Source organism: Oncorhynchus gorbuscha, linkage group LG06 (genome assembly GCF_021184085.1).
Source record: "Oncorhynchus gorbuscha isolate QuinsamMale2020 ecotype Even-year linkage group LG06, OgorEven_v1.0, whole genome shotgun sequence".
Taxonomy (NCBI): domain Eukaryota; kingdom Metazoa; phylum Chordata; class Actinopteri; order Salmoniformes; family Salmonidae; genus Oncorhynchus; species Oncorhynchus gorbuscha.
In genome coordinates this window covers 8,291,995-8,298,347 of record NC_060178.1, presented here as the reverse complement: position 1 = coordinate 8,298,347, position 6,353 = coordinate 8,291,995, and positions in this window count along the sequence as shown.

The window sequence follows — 6,353 nt, the reverse complement described above, 5'->3', positions numbered from 1 at the left end:
TGTGTTTCCGTCTTATTTTCAACTCTACTGATTTGTTTTGTTACAACAACAAATGAAACTTGCGTTAAATAGCAAATGTGTCTCCTCAGATCGCGGATACAGTGCGGTTAGGCTAGTTTACGGGATGAGATTATTATGGATAAGAGCGAGAATATTTTAACATGTCATCATGTCTCCAGAATAAGACCCTCGATATTTATTGGAAAGTAGCATCAAGCTCATCACCGTGCACTTTCACGAGACAGTGAAGTTATTTTATTTAATCTGTAGCCTAATAAACTACCTAGCTAACATGATGCTCAGATGACAGACACTAGATAACACCTAGCTAACATGATGTTCACATGACAGACACTAGATAACACCTAGCTAACATGATGTTCAGATGACAGACACTAGATAACACCTAGCTAACATGATGTTCAGATGACAGACACTAGATAACACCTAGCTAACATGATGTTCAGATGACAGACACTAGATAACACCTAGCTAGGTGTTCAAAATGTTTTGTACACGCAGTGTATGTGTGTACATTGTACAGTCAAGTAGTGAGAGAGAGAGGGCATCAAATCACAGTAAATTGTACATATTCACTGTATACACTAATTTCGGAAAAGTTGGTTCCTGTTTCAGTCACGTCTTTGTCACATTCACCTGGGTCAAACAATAGAGCCTCACAATGCAGGCGATCACAGTTTATTGGTCACGTACACAGATGGTATCACAGTTTATTGGTCACATACACAGATGGTATCACAGTTTATTGGTCGCGTACACAGATGGTATCACAGTTTATTGGTCACGTACACAGATGGTATCACAGTTTATTGGTCGCGTACACAGATGGTATCACAGTTTATTGGTCACATACACAGATGGTATCACAGTTTATTGGTCACATACACAGATGGTATCACAGTTTATTGGTCACGTACACAGATGGTATCACAGTTTATTGGTCACGTACACAGATGGTATCAGTTTATTGGTCACGTACACAGATGGTATCACAGTTTATTGGTCACGTACACAGATGGTATCACAGTTGAGGCAGAATGTTTGTTTCTAGCGCTGACAGTGCAGTAATACCTAGCAATAACAAAAGCAATACACACATAATCCAGAAAATAAATTAAGAAATATCAGAACGAGCCCGAGGTCAGAGGTCGGTATATAAATATATATACAGTGTCTTCAGAAAGTGTTCATACCCTTTGACTTATTCCACATTTTGTTGTGTTACAGCCTGAATTAAAAATTGATTAAATATATCCCCCCCCACCTTCCATCTACACACAATACACCATTATGAAAAAGTGAAAACATGTTTAGAAATTTTTGCAAATATATAGAAAATTAAATACAGAATCTAATTTACTTAAGTATTCACAAAGAAGAAGTTCATGTCAAGAGCAGAAACTATACCATGAAGTCCAAGGAACTGTCTGTTGATCTCAGAGATAGAATTGTGATGAGTCAGATATCTGGGGAATTTCTAGAGTGTTGAACGTCTCCAAGAGCACAGTGGTCTCCATCATTTGGGAAATGGAAGAAACATGGAACTAACCAGATTCTGCCTAAAGCTGGCCGTCCGATCAAACTGAGCAACCGGCCAAGAATGATCTTGGTCAGGGAGGTGACCAAGAACCAAATGATCACTCTTAACAGAACTTCAGCGTTCCTTGGCTGAAATAGGAGAACCTGCCAGAAAAAACAAGTCTCTATCAGCAATTCACCAATCTGGGCTTAATGGGAGAGTCGCCAGACAGAATCCCCACTTGAGAAAAAGGCACATGACAGCACAACTGGAGTTTGCAGAAAGGCATGTGAAAGACTGAGTGCATAAGCCAAAAGATTCTGTGATCTGATGAGACAAAAATGTAACTCTTTGGCCTTTAATGCCTAGCGCTATGTCTGGAGAAAAGCAGGCACAACCCATCACACGTCTAACCACATCCCTATTGTGAAGCATGGTGGTGGCAGCCTCATTCTATGGGGATGCTTTTCAGCAGCTGGGACAGGGAGACTGGTAAGGATAGAGGGAGCAATGAAAGGAGCCAAATACAGGCAATTCCTTGATGAGAACCTGTTTCAGAGTGCAAACGACCTTAGACTGGGGTGAAGATTTATTTTCCAACAGGACAATGACCCTAAGCATACAGCCAAAGGAACGCTGGAATGGCTGCAAAACAAGAATGTGTAAGTCCTTGAGTGGCCCAGCCAAAGCCCAGACTTGAACCCCATTGAAAATCTGTGGAATGACTTGAAGATTGCTACCTACTGTACGGAATGGTAAAAAATACCTCAAAAACAAAATATGTTTTGGATGAACAAATTCATACTAATTACCAGAAACAATAACGAAATTCACACTACTACCCTGAATTTCAAACAAAAACAAGGAAACACAGAGTTGAGATGCCTGATCTGAAATGTGAAGTCCACCTTCTTCACTGTCAGTGTGTCAGGATCCTACTAGCTGAACAGCAGACTGTGGGACATCTACCACCATCCCCTCTACTTACTCCTTCAGATATTTTCACTGCCTCTACATCACAGGAGGGGAGAACAGCTCATAATAATGTCTGGAACGGAGCAAATGGAATGGCATCAAACACCTGGAAACCATGGAAACCATGTGTGTTTGATGCATTTGATACCATTCCACTAATGACGCTCCAGTCATTACCTTGAGTCCGTTCTCCCCAATTTAGCTGCCACCAACCTCCTGTGTTCCACATATGAGATCTGCTAGATAGCCCTAATCCCAGCTACTACATCTCCTTCATCCTTACAGGGAACTCCGGGAACTCCTGGAACGTGATTCCCATCACCATTACAGCAACATGCTTCATCCGACTCTTCAACTACCACATATTTATTCCTTCGACAAACACTTACCACGTTGTCCAAACTTTTTACAGCGGCTTCTGTACAATATACGGTCTCACCTCATATCTCACATACCCAAGTTTTACACAAGACAGGAGAACCACTTCATCAAACAGTAAAACCGATAGACTTCCCTCCTTCTTTCCGTCCATCATTCAATTCAAGCGACGTGCATTTACCATTTACCACTCTTGGAATGATATCCCTAAACCACACAGATGACACATTTAACCACACAGCCTATGTGTCCAACGAGACACCAGCGATGACACATTTAACCACAGCCTGTGTCCAACGAGACACCAGAGATGACACATTTAACCACAGCCTGTGACCAACGAGACACCAGAGATGACACATTTAACCACAGCCTGTGACCAACGAGACACCAGAGATGACACATTTAACCACAGCCTGTGACCAACGAGACACCAGAGATGACACATTTAAACACAGCCTGTGACCAACGAGACACCAGAGATGACACATTTAACCACAGCCTGTGTCCAACAAGACACCAGAGATGACACAATTAACCGGTACCCTACTCATAGCTTTCCACATCATACGTCAACATTTTGTAGAGCCACAGAGCTTTCTCCTTTTGCGCTTTTAACACACAACATCAGGGTAGCCTAGTGGTTAGAGCATTGGACTAGTAACCCAAAGGTTGCAAGTTCTAATCCCCAAGCTGACAAGGTACAAATCTGTCGTTCTGCCCCTGAACAGGCAGTTGACCCACTGTTCCTAGGCCGTCATTGAAAATAAGAATTTGTTCTTAACTGACTTGCCTAGTAAAATAAAGGTAAAATTAAATACCTCCCCTGGTCGCTCTGACCGATTCCACTTTACCCAATTTGTCCTTCACCATCTTCGAGACTGCAAACAGGACATCCAAAAGAACAAACATCCTTGTCTATGAATTGCACTCCAACCATAAACTGCTGTTCATTTCCAATCTTAGCCCTTTTTTTACTCAATTTTTCTTCACCATCGTCCACTCATTCTCACCAACAGTCCTCACACCGAGAGAATTGCACAAAACTTCCACCATTACTTCCAAGGCTCTTTCGTCTCTGACATGAACTGTCATCTGTGGGACCTTATATAGACAGGTGTGTGCTCCGATCAATTTGTAGAAACATCTCAAGGATGATCAAAGGCAACAGGATGCACCTGAGCTCAATTTCAAGTCTCATAGCAAAGGGTCTGAATACTTATGTAAATAAGGTATTTCCTGTTTATTTTATTTTTAAGAAATTTGCAAAAAAATCTAAAAAACTATTTTCGCTTTGTCCAAAGGGGGCGTTGTGTGTAGATTGATGAGGAACATGTTTTTTAAATCAATTTTTAGAGAAAGCTAAAATGTGAAAACAGTCAAGGGGTCTGAATACTTTCCCAAATGCACTGTATAAAGTGGGTGAAACAATGTGTAAAAGTTATTAAAGTGTTCCAGTGACTCTATGTACATAGGGCAGCAGTCTCTTAGGTGCAGGGTACTGGGCCGAGGCTGGCTAGTGGGGACTACTGTCAGTCTAATGGCCTGGATATAGAAGCAGTCTCTTAGGTGCAGGGTAGGGTACTGGGCCGAGGCTGGCTAGTGGGGACTACTGTCAGTCTAATGGCCTGGATATAGAAGCAGTCTCTTAGGTGCAGGGTAGGGTACTGGGCCGAGGCTGGCTAGTGGGTACTACTGTCAGTCTAATGGCCTGGATATAGAAGCAGTCTCTTAGGTGCAGGTACTGGGCTGAGGCTGGCTAGTGGGGACTACTGTCAGTCTAATGGCCTGGATATAGAAGCAGTCTCTTAGGTGCAGGGTAGGGTACTGGGCCGAGGCTGGCTAGTGGGGACTACTGTCAGTCTAATGGCCTTATAGAAGCAGTCTCTTAGGTGCAGGGTCCAAGACTGGGCCGAGGCAGGCTAGTGGGGACTACTGTCAGTCTAATGGCCTGGATATAGAAGCAGTCTCTTAGGTGCAGGGTAGGGTACTGGGCCGAGGCTGGCTAGTGGGGACTACTGTCAGTCTAATGGCCTGGATATAGAAGCAGTCTCTTAGGTGCAGGGTAGGGTACTGGGCCGAGGCTGGCTAGTGGGGACTACTGTCAGTCTAATGGCCTGGATATAGAAGCAGTCTCTTAGGTGCAGGGTAGGGTACTGGGCCGAGGCTGGCTAGTGGGTACTACTGTCAGTCTAATGGCCTGGATATAGAAGCAGTCTCTTAGGTGCAGGTACTGGGCTGAGGCTGGCTAGTGGGGACTACTGTCAGTCTAATGGCCTGGATATAGAAGCAGTCTCTTAGGTGCAGGGTAGGGTACTGGGCCGAGGCTGGCTAGTGGGGACTACTGTCAGTCTAATGGCCTGGATATAGAAGCAGTCTCTTAGGTGCAGGGTACTGGGCCGAGGCAGGCTAGTGGGGACTACTGTCAGTCTAATGGCCTGGATATAGAAGCAGTCTCTTAGGTGCAGGGTAGGGTACTGGGCCGAGGCTGGCTAGTGGGGACTACTGTCAGTCTAATGGCCTGGATATAGAAGCAGTCTCTTAGGTGCAGGGTAGGGTACTGGGCCGAGGCTGGCTAGTGGGGACTACTGTCAGTCTAATGGCCTGGATATAGAAGCAGTCTCTTAGGTGCAGGGTACTGGGCCGAGGCTGGCTAGTGGGGACTACTGTCAGTCTAATGGCCTGGATATAGAAGCAGTCTCTTAGGGGCAGGGTACTGGGCCGAGGCTGGCTAGTGGGGACTACTGTCAGTCTAATGGCCTAGATATAGAAGCAGTCTCTTAGGTGCAGAGTAGGGTACTGGGCCGAGGCTGGCTAGTGGGGACTACTGTCAGTCTAATGGCCTGGATATAGAAGCAGTCTCTTAGGTGCAGGGTACTGGGCCGAGGCTGGCTAGTGGGGACTACTGTCAGTCTAATGGCCTGGATATAGAAGCAGTCTCTTAGGTGCAGGGTACTGGGCCGAGGCTGGCTAGTGGGGACTACTGTCAGTCTAATGGCCTGGATATAGAAGCAGTCTCTTAGGTGCAGAGTAGGGTACTGGGCCGAGGCTGGCTAGTGGGGACTACTGTCAGTCTAATGGCCTGGATATAGAAGCAGTCTCTTAGGTGCAGGGTACTGGGCCGAGGCTGGCTAGTGGGGACTACTGTCAGTCTAATGGCCTGGATATAGAAGCAGTCTCTTAGGTGCAGGGTAGGGAACTGGGCCGAGGCTGGCTAGTGGGGACTACTGTCAGTCTAATGGCCTGGATATAGAAGCAGTCTCTTAGGTGCAGAGTAGGGTACTGGGCCGAGGCTGGCTAGTGGGGACTACTGTCAGTCTAATGGCCTGGATATAGAAGTTGTTTCTCAGTCTCTCAGCTTTGATGCACCTGTACTGTCTCTACTTTCTAGATGGTAGCGGGGTGAACAGTCCGTGGGTCAGGGGGGCCAAGCCAAATTGCTTCAGCCTCCTGAGGTTGA